Here is a 17,500-nt window from a genome sequence, read left to right on the forward strand (position 1 = left end):
GACGGGGACAGGGACGCGAGTGGTTCGGGGCCATGCCCTTCCCCACCTCCCCTGCCCCGCCCGGGGAACGGCGCGGCGGCACGAGCGGGGAGCGACTCCTCGCGACCGGACCGGGTCGTGGCCGGACACACGCACCCGAGCGGCACAACCCTCACGCGGCACCGTGCGGGTGCCCGGCGCCCCGCGGGGGCGGGGGTGGCGGACCCGTCGTCCCCCCCCCCAAGCACCGGCACACAACGACGCCGTCGCCAGCGGACAAGCGGCGGTGGCGGCCAGGAGGCGGGGGCCGCGGCGGGCCCCCCCGTGGGAGCGAACTCGCGAAGGGTCGAGAGAGCGGGCGGGCCAGGGTCAGAAGAGACCAGACGGGGACGGGCCCGGCAGCACGAGGAGGCGGCGGCTGCAGCCAGCGTGGGGAGCGGCGCGCCAGAAGGGCGGCAGGAAACGGGAGCGGGCACCTGCCCACCCGCGGAGGAGCCCCGCCCGGAGAGAGCTGGCCGAGCCGCGCGGGCCGCACCGGACGGACAAACCCAGGGCGGCACACGGTGTATCACCGCCAGCGCACACACTAGGCGCACGGGCGGTCCCGCGTGGCCCCGGACGAGCCGCCGGCCGGGTTCCCTGCATCAGCCAACCTCCCGGGAGGGCCCCCGCGGGGGACAGGGCCCCACCGCCCCACCGCCGCCGCAAGAGGCGCGGAGCCCCCGAACCCTCAACCCGCACACCGTGACGAGCATCCCCAGCGACAACCGCCCGTCCAGCGTGCCCACCGCCACACCCGGTACACGCCCGGGAGGGGGCGGCAGCGCGGCCGCGACCAGTCAGCCAGGGGGGAGGCTCGGCGGAGGCGAGGAGGGGGGCACAACCCCGCCGGGATGGAGGGCGCGCCGGAGGCAGCGAGGGGCAAAGAAACGCGGAGAGGAAACCGGGGAGAAGACCTCGGGCACAGAGTCGGGCCGCCAGGAAAACAAGCGGGGTCCCACCGCCACACGCGAGGGCGGTCCCGCACCGCCTGCGACGCCAACCCGGCCTCCGGTCCCAGCCCCGGAGCCTCCCAACGAGACCCGCCGCCCCGCCACCACAGGGTGGCCCTCCACGCGACGAGACGCGCCTGGACTCCAAACGCCAGCATGCAACGCCACACCTCGTGCCGGTCGAGTCCCACGACCTGGGCCTCTACGGCCCCCAGGGTCCGCTCGCTCACCACGCCGCCCGCGGAACGCTCCCAGGGGGGGCCGCGGCGGCCGCGCCCCAGGCCAGCGCACACGCACGCAGGCCGCCCGCCGGCTCGGGACCGGGAGCGGGCAGAGGGCCACTCGCAGCGGGCGAGGGGGAAGGGGGGACGGGGCCCCTCAACCCCCGGCTGCGCGAACAGAGCCCCACCGCCACCGCGCGCACACACGCGGCAGGCACCAGCGGCCCACACGGTGGCCCCACGTGCGCCAGAGGGCCCGGCCAGGCCCAGCAGGAACCCTCCCCCGACTCGAAGGGGGGAGGCGTGGGCCGCGGTAGGCACAAAGAGCAGGCGCTCGGCCCCCACCCGCGGGGGGCCGGCGGACCCCCGCCCTCCCAGACGGCGGGAAGGGGGGGACTCTCGCCTACACACACCACCGACGGTAGCGTAGCGCACAAGGCAGGGGGCGGCCAATGGGGGAATCCGGTACCCCACACGAGGCACGCCCTTCACGGATCGCTAGAGAAACGTTCCTCACTGAGGGTGGGCGGCACCCGACCCAGCCCCTCTCCCAACCGGCCACCGAGACAACGAGGGGGATCTGCGGTATGGGCAAGCACAAGGCTTCTTGAGCGTTCGCGGCCGGGGACACCCAAAGCCCCATCGCCTCGGGGACCGGACCGGCCCCAGCTCGGCGTCCCGCCACAATCGCTCAAACGCCCGGGCGACGTCTCCTTTCCCCCACCGGAGGTGGGGAAGAGCGCCCGGGCGCCCGCTCGCCTGACACTCCCCACGCCACTCGGCACTGGGGACGACAACGCAACCCGCTCCCCCCCGGAGAGGGAACGCGCAACGCTGCCGAGCTTACCGCCTCGATCCCCCGAGCGAAGCAACAACGCTCTTCCTTTCGGGCACTCGCCTCAGAAACCCCCGCAGACGGGGCGAGACCGACAGCGAGGCGGCGGCCGGCCGCGGCAGCGGCACTGGGATCGGGAACAGCACACACCGGCTCAGCCTCAGGCACCTCAGGAAACGACCCGGAGCGCCCCAGGAGCACCGAAGCAGAGGCGCACCGTCGCGCCAAAGCAGCACGGCGGCAGCCCTCCCCGGCGCGGGGAGGGCCACACACGGCCCTTGGCCGCCCAGAGCGGGCGGCGAGCGAGAAGCACCCGCTACGTCAAAGGACCCCGGGAGCGAGGTCGAGGCCGGATTCCGCACCCCCGCCCTTCCCCGCACCGCGAACGGGCGGGGAGGCAAGGCGAGGGACCCGCAGGCAGGACGAGAAGAGCTGGCCCATTCACCATGAATGTCCGTCCCTCGCCTGGCGCGGCTTTGGTCCAGCCCAGGAGAGCGCAGAGTCACCACATCGATCAGCAGGGTGGGCGGGAGAGACCCAGGGAGCAGGGGGAGACCCGGCGAGGACCGCTTCTAAGAGGAGCCTGCTACGGCCTCACCGGCCCCACACCCCAGGGAGAGCGGCCGACGACACGGAACGGGGAACGCCTGACACGCGCGACTCAGAGCCATGGAAACGAGCGTCGTCACACCGCCCCCGGTGCCCGCAGCGAGGAGCGCACGGGCGGTAAAGGACCACCCGCCACCTCCCCCGCCGCCCCCCGGCGCCAGAAGACCGGCCGGCCGGAGGTGGCACCACCGCGAGGGCACTCCAGGTGCGCCAAAGAGCCGTCGCACGCAGGCCCAGGCAAGCAGCTCCAGAGGGAACGGGTCCGGGCCACCCCATCAGCCCAGAGCCCGGCACGCACCCGGAGGCCCAAGCTCCCTCCCTCTGGCGGCACGCGCCAGAGGACAACGTGTCAGCACCTACCCGATGGCAGAAAACGGCCAACTCGGGCCAAAACAATCGCGACCGGGGCAACGGGGAACAGTTCACTCAGCACCGCCGCCTTCCCTGAACAGAGTCGCGGTCAGCACACCGCGATATCGGGCCCATCACCGAGCTCCAGAGCCCCTAGGGACAACTGGTCGACCCTCGTGGACGAAGGCGAAAACAAGAGACGGGGACCACCATCTCCAACGAGCAGGACCGGGGGGCGGCCGGGGAACACGCTAAGGCGACCCACCACCGAAGGACGCCGGGCATAGCCATCAGGACAAGCCCCGGGCAGCGGGCCCCCAAAGAGGGAATGCGGCAAGGCCGGCCAAGCACACCCCTCTGGCCCGCCCGGCGCAGCCCCGCGGCCAAAACCCGTGAGAGAGAGAGGGAGAGGGAGAGGCAGCGGGAGAAAAATAACACAGGAGTCCCGGCGACCGACCCAGACGGGGCCAAGCGAAGCCCGTGGCGGCGAAGGAACCGCTCAGACTGCCACCGAGGCGCCCGCGGCCCGGACCGAGCAGGGAGAGAAGACAACCGACACACACACAAAGCCTGCCGGTCCAGTATACCGCCAACGGGCCACAACGGCCCAGCCCAGCGCGACCGAGACAGTTCCGCTGGCGCCGCCCAACTCCTGGATCTCTGTCTCGGCCACCGCCACCGAATATCACGCCTTGGCGACTTCCGAGGATCAGACGCTCCCATGAAAGCGGCCACCAGGTGGAGCTCGACAACCGTCAACCAAATCAGGCGGAAGGGACGCGGAACCTCGGGCGGCGTCAGCGGGATCCGCTCCGCAGGGGTCGTAGAGAGTCACCCGGACACATCCCACCAGCCGGGTCGCCCCGCCAGGGCCCCCCACAGCGGCGGGCGCGAGACGCAGGCAGATCGGCCCAGCACCCCTAGAGAATCCGGCCGGGGACACGGGCGGTGTGGGACTTCAAAACCGAAACCACCACGGTGAAGCCACTATCAGACGGGCAGATTGCTAGGCCACGGTCGGATCCATCCACAGAATGGAGGAATTGACAGAAACGTGTAAAAACCCGTTGAAATCGGTTGCTTGGGAATTTGATCTGCTGGTCTTTGGGCTTGGTGTTTCCGCCTGTTTCTGTACCCAAAAAAAAAAACAAAAAAAAAAAAACCGGAAGATGAACAGCCTCTGAGAATCCTTCCTCCTCTGTCTGTGTCTGTGGTTCAGTGCCAGAGGGCCGGCCTAGCACATAGGAGGCACTGGGTTTGAGCCTTAGCGTGGCATACAAAAAGGAACACAGTCAAGAGAAGGCGTGCTGTCCACCTACAACTACTCTAAAAAAGAAAAAAGAAAAAAAAAGAATGCTGACCATAATAGGAAAAAGGATTCTTCCTTGTGGAGTTCTATTTTGTCTGGCCACATTTTATATACATATATAAACATTTTTTTTTATTTTTTTAAGAGAGAGTGAGAGAGAATTTTAATATTTACTTTTTAGTTTTCGGTGGACACAACATCTTCGTTTGTATGGGGCGCTGAGGACCGAACCCGGGCCGCACGCAACCAGGCGAGTGCGCTGCCACTTGAGCCACATCCCCAGCCCCTTTTTTAACTTTTACTTATTTTTCTTTTTTAAAGACAAAAGAAGGAGAGGGAGGGAGGGAGGGAGGGAGGGAGAGAGAGAGAGAGAGAGAGAGAGAGAGAGAGAGAGAGAGAGAGAGAATTTTTTAATGTTTGTTTTTCAGTATTCAGTGGGCACAACATCTTTATTTTATTTTATGTGGTGCTGAGTATAGAACCCAGCGCCCCGCGCATGCCAGGGGAGCGCGTTACCACTTGAGCCTCATCCCCAGCCCATTAATTCTTATCTGTATTTGTGTTTTTATTTACCAATTTTTTTTTTCATCTTGTGAAAACAGATCAACTTTAATTTCAGCACCTGAAGCTATCCAAGGGTATGCTCTATAAAGGTCATGGGACTGTTGTACACATTCAATAAAGTGACAACTCTGCCATACCACTTAGTATCTCACAATCAGGAACATACTTTTGAATTGCTTAAACAGAATCCACAGAATTAAAACAAAATCAGAAGCCATCCACAGTTATACTGATTGTCAATTACAAGTTTTACAATTAATACTTGATATAACAGTCAATATATAGCAGGGGATATTGAAATGATTTCAGAGTCTCATCCAGTTGTATTCGATTGGGAAGGTTTCTTGAATGGGGATAAAACTGGCCAAAGATAGATACAACCAGGATCAGACCAGCAAGTAAAAGTTCTACCACAGTTTCTGTGGTTTCCACTTTTTTTTTCTTTGTCAGTTAAAAGTGAACAGTGAGAATTAAATACTTATCTTTACATATACACAAGGTATGCTGTGAAGCATATTTGCTTACAAACATATAAAAATACTTGTTGAATAGTTCAATAAGAAAATAATGCACAAAAGTACATAGCAAAAACATTAACCATCTGTGACTCTGGAAAGCTCAATTCCGTGTTTTATATGACAGCAAACAAAAACAACTTTAGTTTTTTTGGAATGCCTTAAACCTGAAATACTTGAAAAGGAAGACAGACAGAAATCATTCATTCTTATCCTTAGCATGGCTGTGAAAGAGTTAAATTAAGAAACCAAGTACACATTGAGATGCCCAAGTCCAGAATGAGTCCAAATATTTGGCCACATAGAACACTATCATCTTCAAGAGGAGGAGTCATCACAGGCTTGATAAGCAGTTTTTTGTTTTTTTTTTTAAAGAGAGAATTTTTTAATATTTATGTTTTAGCTTTCGGCGGACACAACATCTTTGTATGTGGTGCTGAGGATGGAACCCGGGCCGCACGCATGCCAGGCGAGCGCGCTACCACTTGAGCCACATCCCCAGCCCCGAGAAGCAGGTTTTAATCCATAAATACAATAGGTATTTTGGTATTTTGGCCACTGGGAAACAAAAGCTGTAGTATCAAGAAAGGTCTGATATGTCTCAATTTTGTAAACTCCGTTCAGTGTATTTAAGGTTATGTAAGGTTGACATCAAAATCTTTAAAGATAGGCAAAAAATTCATATTAAAAAAAACAACCCTCCTGTGGATGTTAGAATAACAGTAGGTAATATGATTCCAGAAGTTAAAAATTATTTCACAACCTAAAACTTCAGCTTAGCAAACAGCTTAGGTTGCACAACTGATTCATCCCTATTAAGATGTAAGCCCTTAAAAGAAGAATATGTCTGTATATGTAGACATGTATTTAGAAAGAATCAGATCATCTTTGAAGCAGCCTTAGTGTTTCCTTTAAATTGGTCTGGAAAGGATTAGCCGGCTTCTTGGTCTAAGGCTAACACGGTGATCATTTGTCTAAGGCTAGAAAGGTACCAACATGAGGTAAACCATCAGGAGAGGAGGAGGAGATGAGGGCTTTTCCTGGGAGTTGGTAGCTAAAATTCAAGGGATTCTTAGAAAATGACACAATGGCAGCCTTTCTTGTCTTTTTCTTTCCGAGTTGGTTCCGGTGAAGGAGGACATTCTTGCTCTTGAAATTTCCTTATAACCCGGACAAGTTCATGAAAGGCTTGATCTACATTCATCCTCATCTTTGCTGATGCCTCCATGTATGTTACTTTAAGTTGCCATGCTAACTGCTGTCCTTCCTCCTGTGTAACCTGTCTTTCATGATCCAGGTCTGCTTTATTACCAATTAAAATCATTGGAAACTCATCACGATCCTTTACTCTGAGAATCTGTCTTTGAAACGTATAGATTTCTTCAAAACTGCGGAGCCCAGCCGGGCCGTGCCGCGCCGAGCCGCGCCGAGCCTCCGCCGCCCGCCCTAGGCCCGGCTTCGGGGACGTGTGCGGACGGGCGGGGGTCCCGAGCGCCGGGAGCTGCCAGGAAGGACTCTGGGCGCGGCAGCAAGCCCCGGGGCTGACTTGGTGCCGCCCGAGGCGCAGAGAAGCCGACTGAGCGCAGGGGTCAGGGGCTGTAGCGGCCGGGGGACTGGCTCCTCTGAGCTTCTCCGCAGCGCCTGCGGAACGCAGCCTCCACCGCCGCTACAAATGGCCGTCTATTTACCTATCTGTTTACCTGAGTTTTTTGTTGTTTTTTGAGCATTTTCTTAAACCGCAAGTCATTTTCCATTGGGTCACAGAGCCAAATTTTACGTTTAGGCACTTGGTAATAAGAAGCTATAACAGGGCTCTAAGAGCGGTTGCCTTGGCTAAAAAGCGTGGGCCCTTGTCCCAGAGCGAAACAACAACAACAACGGGGGGAGGGGGGGGGGGGACAAAAAGCCAAAAAAAAAAAAAAAAAAAAAGAATCAAACAAATAATCCAATCAATCCATGGGCCAAGGACCTGAACAGATACTTCTCAGAAGTGGATTAAGACGCTCCTATAAAAGCGGCCACCAGGGGGAGCTCGAAAACCGTCAACAAAATCAGGCGGAAGGGACGCGGAACCTCGGTCGGTGTCAGCGAGATCCGCTTAGCAGGGGTCGTAGAAAGTCACCTGGACACGTCCCGCCAGCTGCCCACCCCACCCCCACCCCCACCCCCCCCCACCCCGCGCCAGGGTCCCCCGCAGCAGCAGGAGGCGCCGGCAGTCTGCCCAGCACCCCTAGAGAATCCGGCGGTGTGGGACTTCAAAACCGAAACCACCACGGTGAAGCCACAATTAGTCAGGCCGACTGACTGATAGGCCACGGTTGGATCCATCCAGACTATGTAGGAATTGACGGAAACATGTAAAAATCAGTTTGAAATCGGTTGCTTGGGAATTTGATCTGCTTGTCTTTGGGCTTTGTGTTTCCTGCTTTTTCAGTACAAAAAAAAAAATTGGAAGATGACCAGCCTCTGAGAATCCTTTCTTGTCTAGGGGCTGTCTGTGTCTTTGGGTCAGTGGCAGAGGACCGGCCTAGCACAGAGTTTGAGCCTTAGCACGCCATACAAAAAGGAACAAATCGAAAGAAGGTGTGCTGTCCACCGACAACGTACTACGAAACAGAAAAAAAAAAAAAAAAAAAAAAGAATACTAATCATAATAGGAAAAAGGATTCTTCCTTGTGGAGTTCTATTTTGTCTGTTTGGCCATTTTATCTTTTTATTTCTTTCTTTTTTTTTTTTTTTTTTTTTTTTTTTTTTGTTGTTGTTGTTGTTGTATTTTTATTTTTATTGATCTATCAATATCACGGAGCCAAATTTTACATTTAGGCACTTGGTAATAAGAAGCTGTAACAGGGCTCTAAGTGAGGCTGCCTTGGCTAAAAAGCATGGTCTGTTGCCCTAGACTGAAACACCACATGCTCTGGGATAAATCAAGCTGGAGAAAGCTTGCCATCTCTACCTTCATTTTTATCTGTGTGCACATATTACGCACTGTTTCATCTAAGAAGTAGCAGTGCAACCAATATCTATCAGCCCTAAATGGACCCAACCCCTGCCCTCCCCAGCCACACAGGAGACCACAGTCTGAGCAAGAGCACTTCATGGTGTTGTCAGTCTGGTGTTGTGGCTCAATGGTACAGCACTTACCAAGTACGTATGAGGCACAGGGTTCAATCCCAGCACCACATTAAAATCATCATCATCACCTAAATAAACAAAATAAACATATGTATTTATTTATCTGTTTATTTATTGGAGGAGGCCTGTAACCAGGGATTGAACTCAGTGGCACTCACTGACTGCTGAGCCACATCCCCTAGCCCTACCTATCTAGTATGTTACTTAGAGACAGGGTCTCACTGAGTTGCTTAGTGTCTCACTTTTGCTGAGGGTGGCTTTAAACTCTCGATCCTCCTGCCTCGGCTGTGTGTGTGTGTGTGTGTGTGTGTGTGTGTGTGAGAGAGAGAGAGAGAGAGAGAGAGAGAGAGAGAGAGAGAGAGAGAGAAGCGTGTCTGGGATGACAGGCATAGGCCACTGTACCCAGTCACTTATTTATTTTATTTTCAGTATGACTTCAAGGTACACACAAGACAATCACTGCCAGGCGTAGGAGGAACATAGCACATTGATAAACAGTCAGATGTTTGAGGAAGCATTCAACAATCTTAAGGTAGTGTGCAAGTCTTTCAATAACCTCAAAATACCTACATGAGGGTTGGGATTGTAGCTCAGTGGTAGAGTGCTTGCCTTGCATTCGTGAGGCCCTGGGTTCCATCCTCAGCACCACATAAAAATAAATAAATAAAAATAAAGATATTGTGTCCATCTACAGCTGAAAAATAAATAAATACATAAATAAATGGATGAATGAATAAATAAATACCTACATGAAAACCAGAGAGAATTAAAAGAAACGATGGATAAATCTATTATGGCAAAGAGGCGAGAACACTCATCCCTTAGCAGCTGACGACTTAGGCCATAAATAAATAATCAGTAACAAAGGACAGCAGAACTACATCGCGAACAACCCACACCTAATGGGCATGTTCAGAACACTGCAAGGCCACCACCACACAGCAGACATTCTTTTAAAGCGAATACGGAATGTTTACCAAAGTTGACCGTAGAATGGAACATAAACCAAATCTCCACAAAGTCTAAAAGATGAAATCACACCACAACTCTTCTCTGAACAACACAAAAGTAAGCTGGAGGTCGGGCATGTTGGCCACTGCCAGGAGTCATTTCAAGAACCGGATTAAACCCAAAGAAAGTATAAACCTGTAGATTCACAAATCTCAGGGAGAAATAGCAGCATCCATCTTTCACAAACTCTTGAGAGGGGCAGGTCAGGGGTCAAGGTGAGATTGAAATACCCCCAACAAAGTGTCAACTTTATCAAATCAGTAGCCTAGAGAGAGCAGGTACTTGTACTATTCCTTCTCGGTGCCATTGTGGTTTTTCTTTGGGGGGGGGGGAGGGGGAGGGGTGGTTCCAGCCTCTTTGGGTTCCTACCACTTTGTCTGCAAGGGAAAATTTGTTTTCTGTCAGGATGGGGTGCCAGTTATCAGGACGGGCGGGGAAGTAAGATTCTTACACTAAACCGGGCTTGCTTGGGGGCAGGTCTCAGTTCTAATTTACATAACAAAAGGCAGTGCAAAGTCTCTCCCACTGCCCCTGAAGGAAGAAAAATGTGGCCTCTCCAGGCTGTTCACAATTCCCAACCTGTTTCAAATTCCAGTATGGTTTCGCGTATCTGTTTTAAGGGTCAGTTTGTCTCTCTAACTCTGCATTTATGCTGACCGATTGGTTTAAAACTAAACTAAGAGGTTAATTTGAATATCATTTGTTTCACAGCATTGGTTCAATGTGTCCACCAGCATTTAATTTCTCTCTCCTGATGTTCCTTAGTAATCTGATTGCTTTGGCCTCCTTCTCCTGGATCATGTGTAACTTGCCCCCCTTTGGTATAAAAAGAAACCTAGGAGGAGATTGATCCTAAAGAAAAGGGGTGCTCCACTAAGTGAGAAACTGAAAATCAAGCGAGAGAGAGAGAGAGAGAGAGAGAGAGAGAGAGAGAGAGAGAGAGAGTGTGTAAGTTATAGAGAGAGAAGGGGAGAGTCTCTTGTACTTCAGGGTTTTTGTTTGTCTGTCTGTCTGTTTGTTTCTTTGTTTGTTTGTTCTCTAATAATTACAGTGTTTCAATTGGAAGCTCTGCCCTGGGTAATTCTTTCCAATTCTTAGAAAGTAGTAACTGTGGTTATGTTCATTTCTGTTAATGATCCATTCTTCCTGCCTCTTAAATTCATTGATCACCCAGAACTTTTTTGTTTGGGGCAGGAGGGGGCCAGGTGCTTGAGAGAATTTTCTTTTTTTTTTCCTGTGTCATTTGAACGGAGATTTGGACCTCTGACTAAGAGTAGAGTTTTCCTAGAGAAAAGAGAAGAGCTCTAAGGGAAAAGCAGGGGGATTAGATTTAAAAAAAAAAAAAAAAAAAAAAAAAAAAAGCCTTTTGAAACCAAACTATTGTTAGGTAAAACTGCTTACTCTTTGCCGTGAATGAGAAGAATCTTAAAATATGTGATATGTTTGGGTCAGTCCAATGTGTCTTTGCGATGATTCATCATCTGAAGTGGCACCCCCTTTCTCCACTGAAAAGTCTTAACTGGGCCTCTTCAGAAATCTTCACCCAGACTGGTTTTAGGTCTGTCAGGCAGCCGAAGAGTCTCTGCCAAAGAACTCAAGGTGGATAAACTTCCTATTTTCGTGTCGCCCTGTTTACTTGGCCACTGGCCGAGAAGATACCAGCACTCCCCCTTACTAGTTTTTCACAAACATATCCAGAATAGTACTTTGAAGAAATGTGCAAACAAGGCCTCTGGCCTTGAGCTGGACTTCACAGAGATGTCTACAGGTTTAAGATACGAGAAGAAGTTACCAACTGGACTCCATGGTAACAGCTGGCAGGGGGAGACTAGACAGGGGAGAAGAAGCTCTCCCCTTCTCAGGTGTTGTCCTCGAGGGGTTAACATGCCCAGAACAGTGAGAGAAAAAGCTGCTTTTATGTGAACTTCTGCTGACCATGAGTTTCTGAGCCCCTCCCCTTACATGCTCGGTAGAAAACTCTGAAACTACCTGAACTCAGGGGATTAATTCATTACAGCAAAAGCCAGCCGTGTCCTCTGAACTTGGCTGCAGCCAAATAAAACCGTTTTCCTGCTCTGTTCGGTCGGTGCCTTGCCTCATTTGTCCCTACAACACATCCATGTAAGGAAGACTTTATCAAACCAGTAGCCTAGGTAAAGCAGGTTCCAGGTTGCTTTTTGCCACCACCACCACCACCACCAACAACAACAACAACCCCTCCCCCCTTTCGCCCCCCCCCCCCTTCTTTGCAACTGAGAGATAAGATCGAGCTAACATGGGTCACTCTATATGCAATGAATAACAATAATTTCTTCTGATTTTTTTTAACTACATACAAACAAACAAACCAAAAACCATGAAAAGTATAAACTATGTTACTGAGAATCAAGAAGAGTAATTCACTCATGTAAATTCAGAAATTCGTAAGGGTGGCTGTGGTTTCTGTCTGTTGCTGTTGTTGTCCTTTTTGTCTTTTTTAAAAAAAATTTTCTCCCAACTGTCAAATCAAGGAACTGGGGGGGGGGGGGAGGTGGGGGGGGGGTCAGAAAGAAAATGTAACAGGGGTCCACTTTATATGCTTTGAGTATAAGTCTCACTGCTCAGCCACTGAGGCTCATGTTAAAACCCATATCCTTTTTCCTTTCTCTTTTTCCTTCCCTCCCCCTCCCTAATCATAGGTGAAGGCTATATTGACTTTCAGGGTCGGTTATCTGCCCATTGGCTAACAAATATTTAGAATTTCCATCCAGAAAATCACTTTTCTGTTTGATAACCTTGTTAGGCCTCGAACAACAGAGTGTCAGCAGAGTCGTCAGAGTTTTGTTGCTGTAAAGGTTCAGTTCTTATGTTTTCTTATTATAATAAATTCCCCCTCTTCCTTCTGAGATGCTTTGCCTCTGAGCAACACCCCCCCCAACACCTACCCCCCCCTCTCTCTCTCTCTCTCTCTCTCTCTCTCTCTCTCTCTCTCTCTCTCTCTCTCTCTCATTACCGCAGGGCTCCATAAGTTGCTGAGGCTGTGTTAGTCTTGTGATTCTCCTGAATCACCCCACATGTCTGTCACTGGAGATGTGTGCACATCTGGGGACTAGAGTAGTATGCTGTGTGTGAGAGATTATTTTATTCTTCAAAAGTCGGTACACTTAAAGACATATAGGTTTCCTACATGAGAGGTCACCAATTAGTGCCCTTTTTATTAGAACGTGTATTGTATCGAAGCTCTAAACTTATCCCATAGTCAGTGACACATGTGGAAGTTCTAACATATGCATTCGCATTCGGTGTAACATTCAGATTTAAAAAAAAGAAAAAAAAGATCTGTGCTTGGGGCTGGGGATGCGGCTCAAGTGGTAGCCCGCTCACCTGGCATGCGTGCGGCCCGGGTTTGATCCTCAGCACCACATACTAACAAAGATGTTGTGTCCACCGAAAACTAACTAACTAACTAAATAAATAAATAAATAAATAAATAAATAAATAAATATTTAAAAATTCTCTCTCTCTGTCTCTCGCTCTCACACTCTCTCTAAAAAAAAAGTTTAAAAATAAATAAATAAATAAAAAGATCTGTGCCATTAATGACCAGTTTTCACATCTGTTAGTTTTAATTGAGTAAGTAAGGGTTTGGTGATCGTTTGTTGAAAGAATACTCCTGTACCAGGCGAGTGGCACTGTTTTCTGAACGCATAAGAGTATTTGTCCACTTGAGTCCAAGCTGTTCACCTAGGTCCAACTGTTGGTGAGCAAAAACCACATCGTGGCAGTTATCTGGCCAGAGTCATAGATTCTGAACGTGGCTTCCAAAGTCAAAGGTCAATGAATGTACGTAGGACTTCTAGGCAATGTGATGTGAAGATCTCTGGGCTTGTTGTACAATAAATATGTCTGTGTTCCTTCAGCATTGAAGGAAATGTATTCATTCTAGAATGCAAAGCTTGGGCTAGGGTTTTAGCTCGGTAGTAGACCACTTGCCTGGGACGTGTGGGGCGCCGGATTCGATCCTGAGCACCACAGAACCCAAAACAAAGGGGCACACAAGCAAATAGGGTAAAGATAGTGTGTCCATCCATCTACAACTCAAGAAATTAAAGGGGAAAAAAATTAAAATGCAAGTTTTAGCCAGGCATGGGTTGGGGGTTCATGTCTGTCCTCCCCCCCCCCCCCAGAGGATCAGGAGGAGCTTGAGAGAAGGATTGTAAGCTCATAGCGAGAGAAAGTAACCTCGCGAGACCCCTGTCTCCAAAAGAAAAGTTGTGATAGTAAAAGCAAATGGGACTCCGTTTTGTTTTATGTCTCCATTCTGTAAAACAACCAGGCCAAGTAGAAGGGTGATGACTGGGGCAAGATGTTCTTTTCCTTGTGCTATAGAAACCTTTAAGAACACGGAAATGGGACATTGTTTCTGTAACTAGCCCATAACGGGGGGGGGGGGGGGGGGGGCGGCTATGCTTCTGTCACTGGAGTGGCTAGGCTGATTGTGATTGGCTGAGCGTCCCTCCGCCTGACTTCACTCTCCCGCTTCTGTAACATGGCTATGGCTTGCTTGCATTAGCTAGACGCCCCCTCCCCCCAAAACGTCCCTTTTGCAGGTTTCAGGCTTATAAGGGGCACCCTTGCAATTGTTTGGGGCTGGCCAGGGGAACAGCTTTATGTTCTTCTGCTCAGTCGCCACTACTTGTGCTTTAATAAAGGCTTGATTCCTTTCTACGTGAGTGGTCTGGAAGTCAGTTTTTGAAACCCTGGGACCAAGCTTTAACTAGAACAAGCAAGCAAGCCAGAAAACAAATGAATAGATAGATAGATAAATTGAATATGGGGATGTGGCTCAGTCAGTGGTCAAGTGAGCGCTTCTGGGTTCAACTCATAAATCAATGGATTTACCAAAAATGTATAAAAATATCTGTATAAAAAGGGGAGGGGATGTTGGTTTATCTCAGTGGTAAACTGTGTCTGTGTTCAGTCCCCAGTTCCAGGCTCCAGTCAGAAACCAGCCCCTGTGTGAGGGGCTGGTTTTTAGTTCCATCCCCACCAAGGAAACCCTGACATGAGTATGGGGAGCCTTATTTGTCTATTGGATGCCAAGGGTAGAGTGATTTCCATCTTGATCTGCCCCCCCCCCCCGCTTTTTTTTTTTTTTTTTCTGTGTGAGCAAGGTCTCTTCTAGTGTCTTGATTTTATTTATTTATTTATTTGGCCTAGTTGGAAACAATGCCTTTATGTTATTAGTTTCTTTTTATCTGGAGCCGAGGATGGAACCCAGGGCCTCGAATATGCTAGGCGAGCACTCCAACGCTGAGATATAAAGGACCCCAGCCCATCCCAGCCCAGCACGGCAGTCTGGCAGTCTTCATTTTTTTTTTTTTTTCCTTTCCCGTGGGCACTTTGAGATGAGATTGCCTTGCCTGTTTTGGTTGTTTGAGTCTCTCTTTGTTCACTACTTTTGTTTCTTTTGTGATGCTAGGCTGGGGAAGAGACCCAGGGCCTTGGGCATTGGTCCACAAACGGTCTTGATTGCTGGGCAACACCCTCACCTTTTTTCCTTTGTCTCTTCCCTTCCCCAGAAAGTAAACCCAGGAAGGGCCTCCCTCTCCTTCTCCCAGGCCCAAATTCATCCTGTTTGGGTTTTGTGCGCAGACCGGTACACACTAGACACACACACACACACACACACACACACACACACACACAGGAAACATCACTGTTTTGTTTTTGTTTGTTTCTCTCTTAACCTCATCCAGGCCCTCCCTCATAACTCTCAGGGGTGGGGGAAGGTGTTTACTATGGACCTCTAGTGGTGACAGCCTTGGGAGGGACTACTGCTGGGGAATTGGAGTGAGTGGGATGGGGGAAGTGTGGATTATAGTTCAAATTCCAAGGGTCGGGCAGAGGCACAGAAGCTATCTCCTAGGTGGGGCATGTTAAAGGCTAAGGAAAGTGATCAGATACCAGGGGTGAAAGCGATATGTCCTCCCCGCCCCCCAGTGCTTCCGGGGGACTTTACTGTATGGGGGAGGGGGGGCGGGGGAACAACCGCACTGAGGCCCGTGCCCATCTGTCTTTCCAGGGACTCAGTAGGCTGAGGGAAGAGAGGAAGATATGACGCGGCGGCTTGCAGCTTAGTGATCTCTATATGGATATAGATATACATATCTAAGTCTGTCTGTCTGTCTCTCTATCTATCTATCTATGTCTACACATGTAGATAGATTATATCTAAACTGGAAATGGAACTCAGGCAGGCCTTCCAAAATGACGGTAGCTTTGCGCCACCTAGCGTTCAGTGACTGCAACTAACGAGGCTGCCCTTTTCAGACCACAGACCACTCACTGTGGACTCCCAAGTTCCACAGGGTGGAAACCCGTCGCTATGCACATTCTCGTGTATATGCTTGTGTTTCTGACCCGGTGGCAAGATGAGATCCGACTGAAGAAGCCAAGCAAGCCTAAAACGTGTGTCCCACCTTCACCACTCCTAAGTGTGGAGGATTAGCTGACTGAGAAAGCCTTAGGGGAGGGAGCAGCTTCGGTCCCATAGGGGACAGTTGGGGAAGGCAAGGACCCTGAGTAGCTGCACAGTTGCTCTGGGATCCAATTTTACCTGTAGAACTACTCGGCGCTACATAAACCTCAGCCAGCCAGCCAGCCTGTGCTGCATTTTGTCCTGTCTTTATTGGTATTAGGTACTTTCCAGAAGAAATGGGGGGGGGGGGGATTTCCCATCTCGTGTCAAGAGTCTCCCGGGACCGAATCCTCCTTGTCCATGCTTTCCTTGAAGATCCTTTAGAGATTCTTCACTTCGAGATGGACGGATGTGTGTGCTGCTGCAGGTTTGACAGCCATCCGGGAGGAAAAACAACCACCAAAAAAAAAAAAGTGTCCCAAATCATCTTTGTCATCATTCCACCATCCTTGGAAGAAGGAAGTCGATCCAAAAGTCCTGGAAGAGAACAGTAAGAGTAGTGAAAGATCAGAATGGTAGGACCGTGTCCAGCAACCACCACCTCAGCTACTCACCAGAGAAGGTGAGGTCCTGGGAGTACTCAGGCAACCTCCAGAGACCTTGAGCTTTAACCAGCAAATAGAGAAAGGAGAGAGGGAAGGGGAAGGGGAAGGGGAAGGACACCACCCCCCCCACCCCATGTGATAACACCACCACAGGGTTTATCACAGACTGAGATAGGATGTTGTCTCCTTTGATGTTAGCCAACATGAGCAATCAAGGGACACTCCCTCTCAAAAAAAAAAAAAAAAAAAAAAAAAAAAATTGAGGTGTAACTCCGTGGTGGTGGTTAGGTACTTCTGGATTCAATCCAGTGGAAATCATATCACCTTTCTTCCCTGTTTTAGGCAGACTTATCTGTCCTTGAGTCCACGCCCAGCGTAGTCTTGAAGTCACATAGACTTTGGAGACCAGAGGATGTCAGAAATGACTCTTATCAAAAGTAAGAAGCCGAATTACAACTGCGGCCAGGAAGAAGTGCAAGGTGGCCTTTGAATCTCCTCTACAAAACCTCCTGTTGTTGCTGACGTGCAGAAGAGTCCCTGTGTTTTTGCTTTGCCAGTGCTGCCATAAGCCTTTTTTCCTGTGTCTCAAGACCTTGCCATCCTTATTGGATTGGGCCAAGCTTTCAGCAACAGGAAGAGGAGAGAGAGAGAGAGAGAGAGAGAGAGAGAGAGAAAGGCCGGGGGAGGGGGAGCAAATATTAAAAAAAAAAAATCAAGAACAAAAATAAAGAAAAGTAAACGAAAGGAAGCACCACCAGCACCAGCACCAGCAGGAAAGAAACAGTGAAGCAAAAGTGAAAGAAAGGAAGGAGGGAAGGAGAGAGGGAGCGAGCGAGAGTTGAGTTGGTGGGCAAGGAAGGACAGAAATGCACAAACACTCAAGAGCACCCCCCCCTGGCTGTGACATTCCTCTCCAGGTACTGACCACCAAGAGAAGAAAAAGCCCAGACCCACACAAGTAATGATTTGATGCA

Source organism: Marmota flaviventris, chromosome 4, assembly GCF_047511675.1.
Source record: "Marmota flaviventris isolate mMarFla1 chromosome 4, mMarFla1.hap1, whole genome shotgun sequence".
Lineage (NCBI taxonomy): Eukaryota > Metazoa > Chordata > Mammalia > Rodentia > Sciuridae > Marmota > Marmota flaviventris.